The sequence below is a fragment of the Camelus ferus genome, chromosome 8 (assembly GCF_009834535.1).
Source record: "Camelus ferus isolate YT-003-E chromosome 8, BCGSAC_Cfer_1.0, whole genome shotgun sequence".
In the NCBI taxonomy this organism is placed as follows: domain Eukaryota; kingdom Metazoa; phylum Chordata; class Mammalia; order Artiodactyla; family Camelidae; genus Camelus; species Camelus ferus.
In genome coordinates this window covers 46699256-46723029 of record NC_045703.1, presented here as the reverse complement: position 1 = coordinate 46723029, position 23774 = coordinate 46699256, and positions in this window count along the sequence as shown.

Genomic DNA, 23774 nt, shown 5'->3' with positions numbered 1-23774 from the left:
AAGGTACCAAGAAACAAATTGCTCTCTGACTCACATATAGGTTTGTGCTCTTCAGGTAGGTGTCATGAAACCACAAAGACTAACAGTATTTACACCTCAGTGAGGCTCCAGCAATTAACTGTGAACCAGCTGCAGGTCACCCAGCCTTACAAAACAATTCAGTCACATGCTCTTACAGCTCTTTCCAGCACTGCAGCCAGGAAAAAGGAAATGGAGGATTATCAATGATGCTTTGTTTTAGGTCTGTTAATTGAGATGGAATAATTGTCTGCAGAAATACTTTTTTCTTCCCCTGGTGATGTCATTCCCACAGCTACTCTTGATATAGCTAGCAGATTACCACTTAAAACTACTTACTGACCTTTGAGTTCTTCCTTCTGGTATTCTAACTTAGTGATGAAAAAAAAAAAGCTGTTGTTTTTCTCATTCTAGCATCCACTTTCTGAACGTTCTAGTTCAAATTAATGTAGCAATCATCCTAAACAGCCTCAGTGATATCTCTCATTCAGTCTGTATTTGAGAAGGCAGCATGTGATGTCTGGGAAATAGTCTGGATCAGTCAGTAAGACTGATTTAAACCCTAGTGCCAATGCTTATAAGTTACTTAACCTCTCCAGCCTTGCTTGAGATTCTTATTTTTTAAAGTTGAAAATTAATGCCTACTATGCAATTATTAAAACTAAATACAAGATCCATGTAGGTGAAGTGTTTTACACTTTCAAAATAAGGCACAGACACTTCATAACAGACAATACTTATGGTCTTATTCTGGCTGTTCTAATTGTTTAATTATAAGAAATATATTAAAAAATTAAACTGTCAAATACATATGGACACTTATAAGATCTCTTTAAACAGGCACCTTAAGTGATATCTTTATCTCTGCTACTTTCCTCTAATCCAGTTCCAATTAACCATCACCAACAAGAAGTAGGTGGAGAACTTTTAAAACACAATCAGGAGCCTCCTTTTGCGTATATGTGTTGGCGACTATAAATTCCATAAAGATATTTTTTAAACCTCATAATTTTCATCATTTCTGACAAATGTGTATAAAGTCCTCCCACATCATAACCAAGAGAGTGTCAGTAAAGGTCCATGAACATCGCACTGGACTAGACTATGTATGAATGCCTGCTGGATGAAGAGGCATCTTAGGATCATGGTCACAACACAGGATTTGGAATCACACTTGGGTGTGAATCCTAGTTTTGACACATAAAGTGGTTTGATCTCCCTAAACTGTTTCCTGATCCATACAGTGCAAATATAATACCTATTGTTACCACCACTAAATACAATGAGGGCAATGGAGGTTCACACACAGTAGGTGTTTAATAAACATGCTTCCTCCTTCCATCTCTATTGCTCTTTATAGATCTAATGTGTGCGCTTATTGGGCTAATTGAATTGAACCAACGCCATCTTAAGGTGTGAGGTAAAGACACAACAAATACCCACTAAGCACATTGACCTTTTTCTCTAAGTAGGAAAACATGTCTCTTCTCACCTCATTTTCCAATAGGCCTGTGAGTGCACATCTCACATGTGCACACACATCACACACATGTGCTGACGTGTGAGTTGCTCTGTTTGGTCCCAGTTAATAACAACAGGCAGAGCCAGGCAGCACCATTACACGCGCAGTTTTGTTTAGAGCTCCCCAGGGCCCCAAATAGTTGTCCAAGTGAAATGTTTTATGTCTTAATTGCTGGTGGGCAGCAGAGCCATTTCTAGTGTTACAGGGAAAACTATGCAATTTTCCGAGGAGAATACGATTAGCCACATCAGAAAATATGAACTCCGTATCCAATTTGCAGCTCAGAAGACATTGTGACATCCTCCTGAGGCTAATAATCTGGTTACAAGATTCCCAATAGAAACATAATAATAATGAAATCAAGAAACAGACATACCTTAGAATTTAGCCCAATGTACAAGGAGCTCAGAATTTCATAGGGAACTCCAGACCCATTTGATTCTCGATGGGAAAAAACCAGAAAACTAATTCTTTCATATCCTTCTCAGAAGACTTCATGGCGACAAGGTTTAAAATACTCTTAAGAAGAAAAGAAAAGCAAAACAAACAAAACCCAAGAAATTTCTATGCTGCAACTAATCTATTTATTCTTAAATATATTTCCCTGATCTACTGTAATACTGGGAACCATTAGCAGGTACCTTGAAATTCTGAGAGTTTTGAATGTGTGGATTTTTATTAGGTTGCCAAATGATGACCTTTGTTTATGACTTTGCAGCTTCCAGATCGTTAGTAATAAATTTTGCTGGTAACGAAGAACCTCTTACCACTGACATCTGGGGGCACTTTTACAGCATGAAGCTGTAATAGGCAGAAGGATCCCATTTTAGGAGACCACCATCAAATTGATGATGTTGATCTGCCATTCTCATAATTTGCTAGTAATACTTGACATGGAAATCTTGGGATCCGAGATCAAATATTATAAGGTAAAAACATTACAAAGTAAAATCTTCATGTGCCTCAATTAGAAATTATTCTGCTTAGCTCATATTTTCCATTTGAAACTTGTTTTAAGTCCCAATTTCTCTGAGATTTTACTCAGAAGGACAAAATGTTATTCCTAACAAAAAGCCACTTTGGCTTTTTTTCCCTTTTCTGTTTCACAATGAAACAGAGAAATTGCAAATTGAGGCATATCAAGGCCTTCTCCTGACCACAAACAAAACCTGATTCCTCCAAATGTTGACCATGTACTCTACCACGTAGTGCGAACCGAAAGCAACTTACTATATGTTGAATCCACTTAAAAGGGAAACTTAAAGTGTAATTAAATAGCTGGAGAGGTTGTTAAAAAATAGCATTTATTCACTTATGGAAATCTGGCCCAGGCCACAAGTTATTATTATTCCAAATGTCCACTTGGACATTAAGCCTCCACCTTGCTACAAGTTATCTTGTAAGAGAAGAGTTGAGAATGTTGGTAGAGAAGATGACTTCCTAGATGGCAAATAATTCAGTTGGGAGACAGAGTTCAACCTAACTAGATCACCATTATCTTAAAAAAAAAAAAAAGTAAAAATTATTAATAGAACTGTTAAATAAAAATGGAGTCCCTCAAATTATCAAATTTTTTTTTCAGAAATTAGATCTTGGAGTATTTTACAGAAATATAATAAGTCAGTTAGCATTTGAAGGGCTATTTCAAAGAGTATCAGTTTTCTTTTGTTGCACAACAAATCACACAACTTTTAATTAAGGTGCTCAGTAAACTTATATACTTCATGATTTTGCAGGTCAGCAATTTGGACTGAGCTCAGCTGGCTAGTTCTGGTCGCAAGCAGAATCATGCATCTCCAATCAGCCCCGGGTTAGTTAGGTCCTGGCTGGTCAAGGATAGTGTGATGGGCAGAATAATGACCCTTCCAAAGACATCCATATCTTAATCCCTTTGACCTGAGAATATGTTATCTTATATTGAAAGGGAGGATTAAGATTGCAGGTAGAATTAAGGTTAATCAGTTCATTTTAAAATAAGGAGATTACCCTGGATTATTTGAATTGGTCCAGTAAAACAAAAGTTCTTCAAAATGTAAGAGGGAGTCAAAAGAGGTCACAGTGATATGAGACAAGAAAGACTTCACCCACAGTTTCTGTCTCTGGAGATAAATGAAGGGGGCATAAACCAAGGCATGTAGGTAGCCTCTAGAAAGTAGAAAAGATAAGGAAAAGGAGTCTCCCTGAGACTTTCCAGAAAAGAACACAGCCCTGGTGACACCTTGATTTTAGCCCAGTAAGGCCTATATGGACTTCTGACCCACAGAACTGTAAGATAAAAAATTCACGTTGTTGTAAGCCACTACGTGTGTGGTAATTTGTTATAGCAGCCAAAGGAAACTGACAGACATGGTCTCATCTGGGACAGTTTGTCTCTGCTCTACATGGTCTCAGCCTCCAGCAGGCTATCTCAGGTCTTTTCACACAAAGAACAGAACTTTTTTTTTTTTTTTTCCTACGCAGGTGCTGTTTACTAAGGCTGTGTTCTCCTAGAGGTGGGCAGGAAACGTGGGCAGGATTCCAAGAGGCAGAGTAGGTGGAGTGCAAGGCCTATTGATATCTCAGCATAGAATCAGCACATTATCATGACATTTTCTACTGGGCTAAGCATCTCATAAGGTTAACCCCTGAGATTGGAGATTTAAGGAGTAAAAAAATAAACCCCACTTCTTACTGAGAGGAGCTGCCAAGCATCTCAAATAAAAGGACAGAGAAGTTGAGTCCTGTTTTGCATACAATCTCCAGTAAGAGACTAAAATTTTCACCTCTCACAATTGCAGTGTTTTAGGAATAAGGTTCAAAATCTGAACAATGGCATTATCTTGAAGATAAAAATAGTATGCTACCTGTTTTAAAAATTGCCTTAGTTTTGAATTGTAGTCCTATTTACCTTTCTCAAAGAGTCAAATCCTGTTTTTTCATTTGAATTAAGTTAACATTATTCAAGATGTCCAGATTATCTGAGCATCTAAAGCAGTGTGGTCTGACAGCAATATAATGGGAGTCCTATAGATAATTTCAGCTACCTTAAAAAAAAGTAAAAAGAAACAGGTGAAATACATTTTAATAGCATATTATATTTAACCCAATATATCTAAATATTATCTATTCACCATGTAGTCAATATAAAAATATTAACAAGATATTTGCAATCTTCTTTTCATTCTTAAGGCTTCAAAATCCAGTATGCATTTCATACTTCTAGCACATCTCAGTTTTCACTAGCCTCACTTCAAGTGCCCAACAGTCCCATACCTGTAGTGGCTACCATAATAGAGCATATCTAAAGGATTCAAGAAAGGCCCTGGGCAAAATTAGAAGGTGCCAGAACGTTGTCCTTTATGTTCCTTTTCTCTTTTCTCCACTGAGACACCTTCCTGCTTCCCCACCCAGGGCCCCAGTGTCTTGCTGCTCACACTCTTGCTCTAGGAAAACAAGGGAGCACAGGACATGGAAATACATTGTAATTTCAAAGAGCCCTGGATTTGAAACCTGAAATGCCATTTACTAGACCTTTAACACAACTTAACTTGAACTTCAGATTTGTCATTTTACCTATCTCACCACTCTTCATAGAGTTCTATGAAGTTCAAATGCAGTAATATCCATAAAGGCATTTAGCACAGCTTGGCATTGTAAAAGCACTGTAAAGAAGCTACTATTAGTTTTGCTTTTAAATCATGTCTGTCAGGGGAAGGCAATGCCCAATATTTAAAAAAAAAAAAAATGAATGGATCACTTTTAGAATTTCAGGCACCAATCACAGGCTGTAGAGGGTATTTCTTCAGAGGAGGAGAATGAATACAAACATATGGTGGGGGTATGTTAGAGAGCAAGGTATCCTGTGAGATTCCTGATACTTCTAGACTCTTCTCTCCTTCTGATATTATAAAAGGAAAATTAGGTTTTATATCATATTTCAAGTGTTCATGCAACATAACAGTTATTTTCACGGTGAAGACTTATTTTTGATCAAATTAGGGAGTAAACTATAACCTTGGTTTACTTCTCCAAGCCAAGAAGCATACTGCTTTTCCAAAAATTGAACAGACTACAATCTCATTAAATATGGCAATGAAAATCAAGACAGAAAGACAAATCCATGGATAATCTATAGCTGTTTGAACCTCGCCATTTTTCCTATGAAGTGGACACATCTAAGTGCTGCTACAAGATGTCATGTAGTTCATACCGAAGTGAATCACTGTCCTTCCAAAACGAACAAAAATATACAATTATTAGCTTCCCAGAAAGTGAATACAATGTTGGCAAATCCAATAAACTATTCACTTTGTGAGTCAGTCAGAATGTTCTTAGATATTTCCAAGACATACAGTCTCAATTGCAAACATATTGTCCTTGGCCTTCAGCCATGTGATTGGGCACCAAGAAGTTATCTGACAGATGGGACAGTGGAGTAAAAGGATAAGTAGGCAAAAATTGCGTGTGGGCTAACCGAGCATCTGGTCGGGCACTGGAATGTCTTTCTAAGTCCCTTGATATATTAGTTTCCTAGGGCTGCTATAACAAAGTACCACACACTTGGTGGCTTAAAACAACATAAATTTACTGTCTCAGAGTCCTGGAGGCTGGGAGTCCAACATTAGGGTTTCAGCAGGGCTATGTTTCCTCTCAAACCTGTAGGGGAATCCTTCCCTTCTTACTAGCTTCTGGTGGTTTGCTGGCAATCTCTGGTGTTCCTTGGCTTGCAGCAGCCCGACTCCAGTCTCTGTCTTTGTCATCACATGGTGATGAATGCAAAAATCCTGCTACAAGACTTTTATTTTTAAATCACAGTCATGTTTATAATAATAAAAAATTACACAAAAGTTACTTTTGTAACTGTTAATTTAAAAATCATGATCACAATGTCAACAAATACTATTCATTCATTAAAAATTGAACTTTGGATCAGTTTTTAAAAGAAAACGTATTCTCTATATACTGTGGAGTGAAATAAGGATGAAACACTACCTATAGCAGTGCTATTTAACAGACTTTCTGTAGTGATAAAAATATTCCACGTCTGTGCTGTCCAATATGGTTGTCACAGCCACATATATGGTAACCGACACTTGAATTGTGGCTAATGCAACTAGGGGACTTAATTTTTAATTTCATTTTACCTTAATTAATTTTAACTGAAATAGTCAGACGTGGCTTATAGCTACCATAAAAAACAGTGCAACTCTATGGTATCTTTTGTTCATTGATCTCTCTGCCCTCCTTTCTTTACTTTCCTTTAAAACCTGTCTCTCCCTCCAGACTCTACTTGCCTGGTAATCCTCACTTTTCTCCCCCTCTTTTTCCAGCTAGTTGCATCTGCTCTCAGAAGATAACCTAATAAGTGAATCTTTTTTACAAGGCATAAGGAGACTTGATTGCTACTAGCCATATAAGTATTCCATTTTAAATTTAATGTGTATAAATTCCATTTAGAATTTAATCAAAATTTGACCTTCTGCTTAAAAAAAAAAAAAGTCTCATGAGAATTTCACAGATTAAGCTGAATACAGAGGGAGTAAATGCCATTATTTTTTTAACCATACAATAAGGGAAATTCCATATTCACTTTTTTCATATTCACTTTTTAAAACATTAAATTTTGCTCTGAGGACAAGCCATTAGATTTATTTAGTGAGAACACTATATGCTGAACGATGACCAAACATGCAGCAATTGTAAACTTTGCTGAATTGATTAGCTAAGGTAGTTTTTTATAGATTCTTTAGAATTTTCTATATATAGGATCATGTCATCTGTGAAAAAAGGTTTAGTTCTTCCTTTCGAATTTGGAGGCTTTTATTTCTTTTTCTTGTCTAATTGCTCTGGCTAGAACTTCCAGAACAATGTTGAATAGCAGTGGTAAGAGTAGGGATTCTTGTCCTGTTCCTGATTTTATGAGGGAAGATTTCAGTCTTTCACCATCAAGTCTGATGTTAGCTGTGAGTTGTTTTTGGTTTTGTTTAATAGAAATGCCCCTTTATCATGTTGAAGAAGTTCCCTTATATTCCTAGTTTTCTGAGAGTTTTTATAATTAAAGGGTGTGAGACTTTGTCAAGGTGAATTACTTCAGGGTCATTAACATCCTGTAAACAGTCCCTAGCATTGAGCTTTGCACAGTCAATAATTTAATAAATGTTTGCTGAGTCAACCCGATTTGAAAACAGCAAACACCAAAACCCTGGAATCACATATCAAGACACATTCTTTGAATAAATTATCCTTAGAGAGTCATCTGGAAAAGTTGGCTATTTTTTTTTTTCCCAACACAAGCCATGTAATTCACATTGCAGTTTTTTTTTTTAAATCACCTCTTAAACTAAATAGATTTTAAAATATGGAAAGGGTTAACTCTGATACCTTATACCGTTAGTAAATACAGTTGTCTAAGAACACTCCTGAATTGAAACAAGCTCAGTCAAATGGCGGAGTGGGAAGACAAAGCCACTGCCTGAGAATTCTGTAGAGTATTTGTAGCCTCAGTAGCCTATGCCAAATATAAAAGGTTCCTCGACAGCTTGATGTTGAATTTGAATATCTGAGAGTTTCCTCTAGTTAGATCATATGACATATATTTTTAAGGTCTGTCGACATCAGAGTAGTGTTTTGCAGAAGGGACTCTGTGGCTTCCACCAGAAGTCTATATTTTTCCTCCTGGGTACATCTGTGGCATTTCTTGCCAGGTATGATGGCCCCAGGTATGTTATTTTCCTTTCAGGCAGTCTAATTGGATCTCACTGATGAAAAAAAAAAAAATCCACAAGGAACATGCAGTACAAAATAATATTTGTCACTGATGTGGTAGAAATAGAAAATTACACAAACAATTTGAGAATTATAGGTTCATCACCACTGGGGTGAAAAGTTATAGACCATTTCTCACCCTCAATTATCCAATGGTTCCTTGTTGTACTTGAGCCAAATACCTGGTTTCTCCGCATGCTTCCCTAACTTCTAGTCACCAAGATCTAACACTCAAAAGTGCCAGCCAGGAGTGACACTGGCCAGGTTCTTGGTGAATACCTTCGAGGGCAATAATATATGTTTACATGTAACTCATAATTAATCACTAAACTTCCTTTTGGGGAAAAAAACATATTTGGAGGTATATTTTACTGTCTAGGGGGCAAGAAATGACAGGATGGGAAGAGAGGAGATGCAAGGAAGGGGGGATGATTGAAAACATTTGACTTGGCTGGAAATAAAAGTACATATTTCACACATATTTTTAACCAACCCCAAAAGACAGCCTGACTTCGAACATGCTGAACAGGAAGCCATTTACTGTTGGAATGCTTGCTGAGCCCATCCAAGACACACACACACTCCCAATACCCCTGGGCTATCTAAAAAGGGTTGGGGTGAAAATATTTAATTTATATGTGCAATCCTGCTTCCTGTTTTATTTTTTACCTTTTTGCCAACTCTGTTTTTTCTCAAACTTTGTGAAAAATGATAGGAAACCTATTTCACTTTTCCCCCTTCCCTTTATTGACCCAGATGTACAACCTACCTCAATTTACAGCTCATACTTGGCTTGAAGACCAAAGGAAGAGAGAAAGGTAAAGAGGGATGTTAAACTCTCATCATTACTGTGGCTAAAAATGAGTCTGGGTGGAGGCAAGCTTGCTGTGTATCCATATCAAGGGCAGGAGGGTGGGGAACAGGGGCTTGCCTGGGTTTTCAGAATGTGTGCATTCAGTAGTACACATCTGAAAAAGGGTAAAAGGAAGAGTATAAAGAGGAGGAGGGAAGAAAGAATTTTCTGATTATTAGATGAGTGACTTGAGACACCTGAATCCTATTCAATTTCAAAGAAGCAGTCCTGAGTATCAAGAGGAATTTTTAAATATTTTGGGGAAGAAAATAGACCCAAATAATTAAAATTTATAATTTAAGCAAAAGATTTTCCAAAACTTTAACTGTATTGGAGTGCTTTCTACTTGGTTTAACATTGAAGGTCTGCTCTTTTAGAATAAAATGAGTTCCAGATGGTGTGCTGTACATACTATACCTGTTACCCTTATGATTATATTTTGATTTCCTGAGAATGCTGAGTCAATGTGCAATAAAACGTTTGAAAGAAACCTGAAACCGAATGGAAACCCAGCAAGTTTGAACTTCAGATTCCAAAATTCTCAAACTCAATCTAATTTTCCCAGAAAGCTGACCACACTCTATGGAAATCCTGTCATAGGAAAGGTTTTCTAATTGATCAGTTTGTTTTAAATACTTCAAAAGAGGTGGGGAAACATTTAACTACCTGAACTCAAATAAGTATTTCAACATTGCCTTTTGAAGTCATGTTTCAATTTTAATTTCATATCAGACTAACACTAAGTGGAACCACCATCTTGGGACATTCTACCTGTTACCACGGGCTTTCCAATGCTTTAATGTCAAGTTAACTGGTTCACCTTAAACTTTTGCTTGAAGTTGATAAAGGCAAAGCAGCAAACCACTTTTGCATTCTTGTGGAAATTTCCAACTGTAAGTAATACAGTTCCTTGTATCTTTTGTTAAACCAGCTTTCAAAGTTTGTAAGCAAGAACCCTAATAACATCAATTTGTACTTTTGCATTTGAAAAGAAAGTCAGACTTTCTACTAACCTGAAAACATTGGTGGCCACAGATGCACACTGCAGCTGACACCATGTAGTTCCAGTGAAGACCACATTATGTATTCTTACCCTTGTAACATATTCTCACCATGGCTTATTTTAAGGCAGGTGATGTGAAAGCAGATTTCTGATACATTTTCAAGGTAAACTAGAGTGGTTATCAGTCCTGCTGTAATGTCCTAATGGTGTCAGCTGCCTGCAATAATCATTAAGACTGTGTCACAAAACTCCCTGGAGCAATTCACATAGAATTACATCTCCTGGGATTAGGTACCATTGTTGTATCATAACCAGTCACTTGTGAATTGTGCCAACCAGTAGTAAGCTGGTGAACCAGCTCTTGAAGTGGCAAAAGAGGCTGACTGTAGTCTTTACTGATTTCTAAGGTACAAATGTTCCCACCATGGTCAATTTCAAGGTACCACCTGGATGATATCACTAAATACAGGTACATCTAAGCTGGCTCCAACATGTCACTCATGCCAATCACCTGCACCCCCAGAACTAACAGAATGTGTCAGAAGGGGATATCCTCCCATCCTAACTTAGTGTGCTTAGATTCCAGGCACCTTCATGCTCTACATCTGGTGACCAACAAGCCAAAGAGTCACGAGGCCTGAGGCACTAGGATCAACTTCGGGTGAGTAAACTCTCAGCTCTACCTTGAAGAGTCTAGTGGACGTTTCTAACCTGTTCTGACCCAATTTCGCCCACTCTGGACCTCTTTCTGTACCCTGACTTGGGCATACAGTTGGCACTCTACAGTGTCCTCCAGAGATGGCTGACTGGGGGGCCTTCACTTCCACTATATTCTTCCTTCCTAGAGTTAAAATCTAACCCCAATTCTCTTAACTCTAAGCCAAACCATCTTCCCCAGTTAACAACTCAAACCGCACTTGTCTTAGGGTTTGGCTACTGCAGAAAGCCCCCCGGACCCTATCCCCAGCTCCTCTCACAAGATCTTCTAACCCCAGAGGTTGGTATTTGCTTGCATTAGAATGACATTTTTACAACATTCCCTGAATTGGGGTTTTTATAGGTTGTAGTCTCTATGTTGAGGTGGAAGGATTTATAGAGTGTCCTGTCTCTATTACTTCCTTTTGCTAAACTAGTCCCGTCAAGCGCCTCCCCATCTCCACATTGTGCTGTTACCCTCCTCAGAGCCATTCCTGATAGACACTGAGTAGAACTGAATTTTCTTCTCCATCTAAGATATTCGTTCTCAGTATTTTCAAATAGAAGGTCACTTGAAGGTCAAAAAGTTGTTCAAACCCTTCCATGTGTAACTACAATTTTAATATTTTTAGTTGGAAGACAAAAACTATGATTAGGAAAACTTTTAATCTAATTTATATTTTTGGTTATAGCAGCTGCCCATGCATTTGGAAAAACAATCCATATATGATTAAATTAGATAATGCACATGATAGCTAGCATAGTACCTGCACAGAATAGTGCAGAATATGTTAGCTATGATTATTGTTGATGCTGTTCTCACTCTAAACATATTACTTCACAACCAGGCTACTAAACAATCTCTTTCCCTCCAATCTTGCCCCTCTACAAATCACACAGCAGAAGCAGTGATTACTCTCAAACCTGAGGGTGATCATGTCATAAAATTCAAATTCATTTAAGCTTTCCAATGTTTCCCTACTAAACCAAGAATAAAATACCTTGCCTGAGCCCCTTCATGGTCTGGCCCCTGCCTAACTTTCGAGCTTTCCTTCTGATCCTCAGATCAAACTTCTAGCCTTCACAGGACCAGTATGCTTGTGGTCTTTTGGAGAGCACACTCTTCCTGTAGACCAGCATATGGCCACCCCCTTTTTAGTCACTGGATCTTGGTTTAAATGACACTACTTCAGAAAGGACTTCCCTTGCTATCCAATTTAAATCACCATCCAGTCACTCTGTATCACATTACAGTCTTTTAATCCTCTGCATTGCAATTTTATCCTTATCTGCGATTTCTGTTATTTATTCATTTATTGTATATCTTCCCCTAAGCAGGGATTCTTTCTACCTTAACCACTGTATTCTTGTAGCATCTAATTTATGGAACATCTGCTTTATTCAGCCTACAAACACTATGCATATATTGTTGCAGATTCCTTATAGTACATCCTTGGGCTTGTCCATCTATGACTTATGACATTAAATGGCACTTCTGAAATCTAACAAATCACAATCCTCACCCTTCCCTTGAAATTAAAAGCAACAGTTGCCTATGTTGTAAACTTGCCGGTTAGTTCTTATGGCAAGATTGGCCAATTACTGTCTCCCACTAGACAGCCATTTGATCTGCCATCTCCCAGGTCCCTGTCTTGACATTACCAGGAGTCACTGATGATGTAACTGAGAAGATATATACTGTAAAACCTGGTCCTCTAAAATCTGGAATTTTAGCATCTTAAGTATCCACATCACAGCAAATAGAGTGATTCATCTCTAGCTACTGCAGTAAAAAAGAATAGGATAGGAGGAAGACTGAAAGCTGGCTTCTAGAAGCAGAGCCTGCTGGGTAATGGTGAAGAGTCTTCTAGGGAACCCTCAACCAAGGTGAGTTGGGATTGAAGTCATGAGCGTTCTTGAGCAAACCATTCCTAGGAATTTTATAAGCAAGTGTTTTTTCTGAAACTACTTTCACATAGGAGGCAAATTCCACTCCCCTCCATCTCTACATAATTACCAGAGAAAATAAATTTTAAGAACAAAGAATATCATTCATGAAATGTGTTTCACAATAAATATGAATTATTCAACTGAAGCCTGACTGTTGCAGACATCCAGACTGAGAATCTGGCAACAGTGACTGCCAAAGGCTGACAATAGAGACTGAGAATTTGGCAATGGTGACTAATCCAATATGGACTGGCAAGGAATAGAAAGGAAAAAAAAATGGAAACCAGAATAAAAGACAAGAGATCCAAAATCATGAACACATGGAGACTTGGGCAGTGTCTCTCTAAGTTTCACCAAAACATGAAACCACCTGTAGCCGGACTCATATATTGTTTGTAGTTACTCTGTATGTGGGATAATTCACATGGTATGATAAATCATTAGAGAACTAACTAGTTGTTTCATTCTTGGAATAAGATTAAACTAAAGAACACATCTTTTGTAATTATTAAGAGAAGTATAACTTGAGTCAAGTGGACACAATTCTACATTTTCAGTCATTTACCCAGGAAGGTAAATAGTTTACAATCCCTATAGCAATCTTCCCTAAAAAACTGGGCTCCACTGGGAAGTGTTCCTCAAAAAAGGGAAGAGAGGGAGTGGCTCTGGATGCTTGTATAGATTTTGAGAATACTGGATTCAACATTAAAATGCTTATATTCAGGTGCTTCGATAAGCTAATGTGCAAATTATATCTTGAAGAGCACAGAATGCCACTTTGAAATGACCATGTACTCCTTTCTTCCAGAATTATTTAATAACGTCCAAGGAACATTATGTGAGAAACATTGCCACAGGAAATGGTGCCTAGAAAAGTCTAATACTTGTCACAGCTCTATTGGGAGAATTGGTTCTTCGTCTTCCACTTTTGGGAAATTGTAACAACCACCACAACAACAGCAAAACTATGATGTTCCAGAGAATCCCCTACAGCCATCTGCTCATGGCTCATTAGCTGGGATACCAGAAGAGTGAGATTTAGATTTCCCAGCATATGTGGTAGAGGCAGCTATAGGAAAAGGAGACTGGAAGCAGGTCTGGGGACTTCAGAGCTGTAGTTTCTGACACAAAGGGGACAAATCTGACTTGCAATAGCAGATATTTACAGCTACTATATACAGTTATGATATTAAAACAGTATGGTATGGAGGCAAATATCAACATGCCAGAAATAGACATAACACATAGCTCAGTATTTACATTTAGTATATTATAGTATATGTAACATATAACAGAGATGACATTCTAAGTCTCTAAGGAAAGGATGATTGCTCAAAACATTAAAAACAGAAACACCATATGATCCAGCAATTCCACTTCTGGGTATTTGTCTGAAGAAAATGAAAAGATTAATTCAAAAGATACATGTACCCCAATGTTCACAGCAGCATTATTTATAATAGCCAAGATATGGAAGCAACCTAAGTGTCCATCAACAGAGGAACAAATAAAAATGTTTTTTATATATATATGTGTATTATATATAATGTGTATATATATAATGAAATGTTACTCAGCCATAAAAAGAATGAAATTTTGCCATTTCCAACAACATGGATGAAACTGGAGGGTTGTTATGCTTAGTGAAGTAAGTCAGACAGAGAAGAACAAATATTGTATATTTTCACTTACATGTGGAATCTAAAAAATAAAACAAATGGTGGCACTGGGGGTGGGGTATACCTCAATGGTAGAGAGCATGCTTAGCATGCACAAGGTCCTGAGTTCAATCCCCAGTACTTCCATTAATTAAATAACCTAATTATCTTCCCTTTCCAGAAAAAAATTAAAATAATAAAAAATAAAACAAACAAATATAACAAAACAGGAACAGACTCAAGAGACAGATAACAAACTAGAGGTTATCAGGGGAGAGGGGTGAGGGGAGGTCCAAAATAAGTGAAAGGGATTAACAAGTACAAACTGCTAGGTATAAAGTAAATAAATTACAAAGATGTAATGCACAGCACACAGAATACAGCCAATATTTTATAACTTTGTATGGTGTGTAATCTATAAAAATACAAATCACTGTGTAATACAACTGACACTAACGTAATATTGTAAATCAACCATAATTTAATTTTTAAAAAAAAGAAAGATTTATTCAATAAATAATTCTGTGGAAAATTGTTAGCTATTTGGAGAGTACATAACATTAATTCTTACCTCAAATTGTAGTCAATATACATTCCAGATGGAGTCAATAGTTTAATGTTAAAAACAAAAAGACCTAGAAGTAAAGATGGGTCAGAGATCTTGTGGTTTTAGGTTTACTAAGCATAAAAGCTAAGGCCAAAAAAAAAAAAAAAAAAAAACCCTCACAAAGATAAAACGTCAGTAAATTTGTCTTTAAGAAATAAAAATTGTATGGATCACAAAAAGCATCCCAAACAAAATTTTAAAACAAAAACTTGAGGAAAACAGTTGTAAAACATCTGACAAATCACAAGTTGAAATATTAATATATCAAGAATTTCTGTAAGCAAATGGGGAAAAGGAAACAAACAACTTTCAGGGGAGAAGTATATAATAAAAAATATGTATTTTTTAAATTATTCTAAAATAGTAGTCAAAGAAATATAAATTTAAATTAAGATTTACTATAATATTAGTATAAAATGTTTTACTATAAAAAATTCTCAGTACTGTCATCAGTGTGGTGAAACCGACAAGCTCCTTAGTTGCAAATGGGAAGGTAAAGTCCTGCAGTCTTTCTGGAATGCAGTTTAGTCATTTACCTAATGCTTTTGGCTCTGTAATTTCACTTAGAAAAAAACTATCCTAGGGAAATAATTGGATGGAAAAAAGACTAAGTTACAAGAATGTTCATCATGGCTTGATTTTTAATAACAAAAATGAGAAATAGCCCATCTAACATTATACTAATTTAGTCATGCAATAATGATAATAATGGCTTACTTTATTATTTAATAATAATAATGGCTTTTAAATAATGATTAACTATTAATAAGGTACGGTGGATTGCTTATTATTTTAATGATAATCATACTTACTTTGTGTCAGGAATTATTCTAAATGGATTGATGAATACAATTAACCCATTTAACTCTTAACAACAACCCCATGAACTTTGTGTGACTATTTCTGTCTCTTCTTAGAGGTGAGGAAACTGAAATACTGAGAGGTTGAGTAGCATGCCCAGAAGCACTCAGCTGGCACGCAGCAGAGCTGGGATTTAAACCTGGCAGTCTGGCTCCAGGGTCCATAGCCTTAACTCCTACACATATTACCTCCCACTTCTATCCATAAAATGGAACATGAGACACTCATTAAAATGTTTTCAAACTCTATTTAACAATGTGGAATCATACTTACATGATAATGAGGGGGAAAATCATGTGGGAAAATATATGGGTGGCATTTTCCCAATTTTACTAACAAGCGAAATACATATGAATTTTAATAGTTAAAAGGAAATAAATAGGCAAAGGTCAAAGTAATTATCCCTGCCTTGTAAGAAAGCTGTGAGCAATTTTCATTTTCATCTTTATACCCTTGTGTGTTTTATAAAGTTCTAACAAAGACGTTTTATATTTATAATCAGAGAAGAATATAAGTCACTTTTTAAAAGAATAAAAATTATTGATACATAACTAGAATAATTTGCATCCTCTTGCCTTACTTGCTTTTCTAATTGCATTCTCTTGCTAGTACGAAATTGCCTTCACTACACTGAGAGCAACGTGAGAGACCTAGCTGCATCTTGAACGCTGGCATAGTTATAGAACTTCTTCCCCATTTTTGTATCTGAAATGTTGTTTTTAGCACATTCTTTGCAGTAATGCTGAAGACACCCTTCGAGGGCATCATGCTGCCATTGCTGAAACAAAAAATAAAATCCCGGAGTTTAAAACTTCCAATCCCACCAATTGAGAGATAGGGAGATTTATGGAAAGAAAATGATTCTTTTCTTCTCTGTTTTTGCAAGGACATTAAAACATTCCTGTCTGTATCCACTGCTCTGCTTCTTTCAACCATGACCTATTACCATGTCAAAACAGAAAGAAACCTCTTCAGTTTGACTCAGATACAGCTCAGGCTTCTCAACCAACTGAAAAATCTTATTGCATAGAACCTGCTTTTCTTTGAAGTTGAAACTACTAAAGACAGAAGAAACACACACACATATACATACAAACCACCTCCCTATATATAAAAATTGAAAACACTTTTACGTATATTATCTCACTTTATCGTCACAACATCCCTTTGAAGTAATAAAGATGCAAATCCTTAGGTCATTGGGAGGTTTTCAAAATAAAGTTAAATTATGACTTACTTACTGAAAAAAAAAAAAACCCAAAGTATTAAAGCTATTCACATACCACAGAGTTTCAAAGTCTAAGAGCTGACCACGAGTAATAGAAAGCAATGCACAAGTAAATGAATGCAGGAATTATGGTCAGGGCGATTGCTGCTTGGGGTCTGGCGAAAAGATCTGCAATAAAGCCCTGGCAAGGCTAGAATGATTTTCTCATCCTACCAGGGGGGTTTCTGAAATACATCCTGAATGCAATTCATTTATTTTTTCCAGCAGTTCTTTTTGTCCTTGTCCTTGTCAAACCCCACTTCCCTTAAAAACCACCTTCCAGCCCCTAGATCACTGGACACGAATTTTTAAATCCATCAACCAGCTAAACACAGCAGTGGGTATCTGGGGCCCAGATGTGACTGTAGCACCAAAGGAGGGTATGAGTGTCAATAACTGAGTTAGCGGCACATGGCCTTCAGGTTGCCCAGAAGGAAAACAGAAGTAACAGTGCTAATTTTAACTTCTCCCCGATTGAGGATACGGACACTGACTTACAATTTCTCTCCCCTCCCACCTAAAGAGAAAGAACAAGCTAGGCAAGTCACGGAGGGAACTATGACAGGTAGAAATGGATTCCAATCAAGCACAGGATCTAATCCGGCCACTTTTTCCTCTATGATTTCAAGGATTTCCCTCTTCCACGGGGAATGGAATCCAAAGCACCCACCCTGTCCTGAAAGAACCACCACCACTGGGCCTTTGGCTTCCTTCCCAAATCAATCTGCTGCCTCGTGCAGCTTATACACGAGTCCCAGAACGTCCTGGCCCCATCCTGCCCCTGGTGCCCTTCTCCCAGGTCACCCTTCCCTCCACCTCTAGCAGGTGAATTTAACAAAAGTCTAACTGTGATCATTCACTGAGCTCCTGATTTATGCCAGGCAGTGGTCCAAATGCGAAACATCCATCATCTCATGCGAACTTTGTAGCAATCCTGTATTATTCCTCTCATTACTTTTCTTAAAACAAAGGGGAAAAACGAAGCACCTAGAAGCTGAAAATTCTGCCTTTAAGCTCCAGTCAACACAAGCTGTAGGTGTTCTTTACTTTGTTTCAGGTTATGCTCATTGAATCATTCTGGTATTTACTGTCCATGCCTGGTTTAGGCCATTATCACAACCCTCCCAGTATGGCAGCGGCTTAATCAGTGGGTTCTTGAGTGTAGAGAGGGGTGTCTCTCAAAGTGGGGTCCAGGTACGTTTGGGGTCCCTGAGATCCCCTCAGGGGTTCTGTGAAGTCAAAACTATTTTCTTAATACTACTAAGAATTTATCTGCCTCTCTGGTGTGTAATATCACACACAAAAAACTGATGGCAGAAGCATCAGAACACTTCTGTCTTCTTTCAAATATCCTAAAATTTCTAGGATAGAAAACAATGCCACTTTTCTCACTACTTTTTTGCTTTGAAAAACAATTATTTCTATAAAATTGTTATTTATGTTTACATATGAGTTTGTTATTTTTAAATAAACTAACATAGAGATTTAAAATTTTTTCAAACATGATTTCTGAGGTGGTAATTATAGATAAGTGTAACCCACGTTAAGAGCTCAGAGTCCTCAGTTTCTCAAGTATTTTCACAGGCTTCTTACTTCCTCTGAAATATGACTTCTACTGAGAGTCATAGGTTGCCTTCCCCTAAAGTCACTTAAAAGAGCATTTTTCACCCAAAGTGTTTAATAAGTTGCACTGTCTTGTTAAACTCTGCAACAAAGCTGAAATGAAGTGACTAGGTTGACATAGGCGCAAAGTGGCTCCCCCGCCACAGGCCTCCCATTCAAACTGGTGTCTCAGCAAAATTATAGATGCATTCATGCCATGCACCTTTAATCAAAGCAACTTATATGTCTCTGTTTCTCTTGCTGGTACAGAGAACACAGTCCTGGTTCTTATTCATTACTGTATCCTCCCATGGACCCGTATACAGAATAGGTACTGAATGAATATGGGAATATGCCCGACTAGGAAGAAATCTTGACTTGCCAGAAAATATTTTTAAAACATATACTTTCTAATAAATAATTAAGATATCAATTGCAAGATTTTTATTTATCCTTGCTCAAACAGTTCTACTTTGTTACCATTATGAATTTAAAAGTAATACAATTCTGCTTCGTTTAAAAGATCCTATAATTCAGACTTTATGATAATTATACACTGGACATATTCAAAATAGTAATAATTAGTACATTATATTGAAATATACTAAAAACAACTGAAAAATACTACAGAAATGGTATTTAAACCAAGCCCTGCAATGTCCTTTTAAAAGGGCAACATTATTCTCCAAATAAACATCAGGTGATCCACACTTGAGATGCAGCTGAGATAAACATTAAAAATAAGGATGCTTATCTCAAGTTCCTGAGTTGTCCAAATTGGTCCGGAAGTGTCCTAAAATATTTCCTTGTGATCCAGCCAGAATCCCCAGGAGATCAGCCCAGCTAACGTGAGTTGGTTCTTCTTAGTCTGACACCAAAGAATAGAATATGAAAATGAATATATGTATGTCTATGTAGGACTGAACTACTATGCTATACACTAGAAATTGACACAACACTGTAAATTGACTATACTTCAATTTTTTAAAAAGACTAATGTTAATAATATTTTAAAAAAATAAATGGATTGCTAGGAAAAGGGGAAGAAAGATCCTAATACTACAATAACTTCCTGAACTGGACCCATTTTAAATGTGGTTGTTTTTACCAACAACCTTGCACACTTTAGTTATGATCAAGAAACATGGACCTAAGACTATTTTCCTGTAGGAAGTTTTATGTGAACCAATTAAACAGATACATTGAGAATTAAAAGCCCACATTTCTGTGGGTAACCCCATTAGTTTGTGTTATTTCCTGAATGTTGAAAGGCAAGGGTTTTGTTTTCCTTTTTAATTTTTAAAATTTTAGATTTAATTATCTGCTTCTCCTTGTGGTATGACTTACCTTTGCAACCTTTCCTTAACTTATTTTCTCTCATTATGTCAAGAGATATGTAATAGAAACAAAGTATATTCCCGGAAGTCTGCTGGATATTCAAGATTCACCGGTGAACAAAACCGCCATGGCCCCTGCCTTTGTGGAGTTTACATATTATAGGTGAGATGCAAAGATCACAAGTATGTAAGTACAAACTATGACATATACCATCAAGGAAAATCTGAGCTGTTTGAGTAATGAATCTCTCTCTTTCTAGTAGCATTTATTTACCTTACTGCACAAAGACATGGACATAACGCACACTTTCTGATATTCATAAGGCTACATTATTAATTATTATTACCAATCCTTCCCTCTCACCCATGCTTGACTCATTTTCCGCAAGCAGAGTTTTCACAGTGATGCTCCTCTACTCAAAATCTTATGCCTTCTTTTCTATCTTCATCATTCACTCTATCAACAAATCTTAGTGGCTCCTACTACAGGTGGTGGACTGTGACAGACACTGGGGATAGAGATCAGAGACATAATCCCTGCTTTTCAAAGACACAAACAGATAAACAAAAAGTTCTATCTGGTGGTGAGGGTGATTAAGAGTTGGGCACAGAATGCCTTGGATGTGTTTGGGACTGGTAGTTAATCCTGCCAGAGGATAAATGCTTCAGGGGTTTCGGAAATTTATTAGTACTGCACAAGATGCCAGAATGCTACAAAACTGAACAAAGCACTATGCCCACCACTGAGAAGTTTATAATCAAATAGGAGGAAACTTATACCTGCCCCCCACCAATGGCAACAGCCCCCATTCATCTTCTAAGTCCCAATTTATATCCCACTTCCTTCCTGAAATCTTGAGTGACTGTCTTTGTCTTAAACTCATACGATCACCCCTGACTCAAAAGCCAGATGGGCCCTTCATGCTTAACATCCTCATTTTACAGTAAGGATAACAAGGTCACAGTGGTGTCTTGTCTAAAGTTTCACAACTAGGAATGAGCATGGTCCCAACCCGACTCATGGACTTGGCTTCCAGGCAATCTACCATCAATACCACGACACTGCCTCTTAATTCTCATCTATTATGTTTTATTATTAACAGTTTCATGACTATGCATTTTGTTTCCCCTGAAAAATCTTCACCCTTTAAGTGCAAGGACCACATCTTATGTATATTTGGCACTCCAAAAGTGGCCTCATAGCATAGCGTTGATACCAAAAAATACCTATTGGTTTTGGTTTAAATTAAGTCAGAAAAAAATACTGTTTTTAAAGACATTTTAAAATACAGAGGGCAAGCTGCTAAAACAGTGGGTATATCTTGGCAATGACTATTAAACAAACTGAAAGTCAAGGAAGTATAGAGACCACAGAACACTCTTTTGCATAGTGTTGAATATGAGTTTGTGAACTTCCTTGCTCTTTTTGAGTGGAGTGAAAGAGAGGAGTGTGACATCATTCTTGAGACATAACTTTAGAGCCTGATTTTTTTAAAAAAGAAAACACATAAACCATTTCCATTAACAAATGAGAAGTTCAACGTTCACCTTGTCCACAAGATGCTTCTTGTTATAAAGATCCTTTACTTTTCAGAGTAAACTTTATTGTGGCTTTTGATAGATGTTACAACATGGAGGAACCTTGAAAATATTACACTAAGTGAAATAAGTCAAAGATAAAAGGACAATTACTATATGATGCCACTTACATGAGGTACCTAGAATAGTCAAATACAGAAAGCAGAACAGTGGTTACCAGGGGAAAGAGGGGAGGAGGGAACGGGGAGTGATTGTTCAGTGGGTATAGAGTTTCATTGTGGGAGGTTTAAAAAGTTCTGGAGATGAATAATGGTGACGGTCACACAACAACGTATGGAATGCTACTGAACTATACATTAAAAAATGGTAAAAATGGTAATTTTGTAGTTATATATATTTTATCACAATAAAAAAAATAAATGATAGCAACTGTAATGATGAAAACTAGGGAGATTAAAGCATGTATTTTAGCTATTTGGAAGCAACCTCCTTGTTTCATTCCATTGCTCATCATCATGTAGACACAGCCTCTGAGAGTATATTATTGATGAGCACAACAGACTCTCTAATAGGTTTTTGTAAGGGCTTTTCAACAATAAATCATTTTAATTGTCAAGAGACTAGACAGATGTTTTGTGTTTAACCAGAGGTTACAATGGCTCCTTAGACGCTAGAACATACTTTATAAAACAGAAGTTGGACCTCAGGAACTTAGTTGCTCAAATCCTTTTTCTCCATTTGGAAGTCTTTATTTCCTTTGGACATCAGTTTTACTGTAGTCTTCCATAATTCCTTTCGGGTGCAATAGGTCATCTATGTTTATCTGGACTTCTTCCTTGTGGGAAGAAATGCTAGCAAAGCTATGGATTTTTGAAATAAGACCAACATTAAATAGAATGTGTTTATATAATTATATGTGTGAAAATACTGGCCTCATAACAGATATGACCTTAGCAATTGCGGAAATATTTTCCAATCAGATAATCTCTCAAATAGGATGAAAGAGATGTAGACTCGGATTTTCCTGGAAACTAAAGAAATGTCTCAATTTTTTCAGGAGTTCCCGAAACAATTTTGCTAATCAACATAAATTCACCTATTTTTTTCTATGAAAGTATCTACTTGTATCTACTTAAAGTACTAATTTGAAATAATGGCAATAAATGCTGATTTAGTTGTAGTAATTGATTGCTTTTAACATTAACACAATAGATACAAGCCTCTTTTAAAAATATAATAATAATAATAATAATAATAATAATAATAATAATAATAATATAATAATGCAAAAGTCCCTTCACTTTTACAGGAGACCATAAGTGGAATAATATTACATAAAAGGACCCCACTTTCACATCCCTTAGGTCACACAGACCTCTAAGAGAGGCCGTAAACTGATATGAATAAATAAACAATCTCTTGGACAAAGTTTGGTAGTTCTTTCACCTTAATTTTAAGTGGAACAGAAAAGCATTGAAGTTGAAAGGATTAGATAAATGCCTTTAGAATTAAAATGAGAAAAAAATTTCCGAGTTGAAAGAAAACAACCCATTTTTCCTACTTTTTATCTTCATTTTTAATTGGACCAATGTATATAGTATAAAATAATTAAGGGAACTTGCAGAAACATACTAACAGTTTTTATTGTTGTTAATCAATAGTATTTAAATAGCATTCAGACACTACAGATTCTGTGTGTTGTTACACTGTACCCAGCTCTCCCAGCCATTTCTGACTGGGCATGACCCATTTTAGAAATTAGGATAAAAACCAGCTTTGGCATCCAGCATTCTCTATTTGCTTATGTGGTTTTTAATCTTTATATAAATTTGGGGGAAATTCTCTCAGATTTGCTCTAACTCAACTCACACTCAAAAGGTGAGTTTTTCTTAAGAGACTGCACTTTGAGCTGACATGATGAGCACAGTTATGGAGAAAATTGTGAGGAGCTAGTTTGATTTTCATGCCTCATCACTATGTCCCCACATTCCTCCTTCCCTTTTACCTTAATAAAAATGAATTTCTAAAAATAAACTTCCAGACAATTAAATTTGGAACTAAGGGGAATCTTCCAGTACCATGCATTCAAATAAGAAATACATTGTTACCTAATCAGA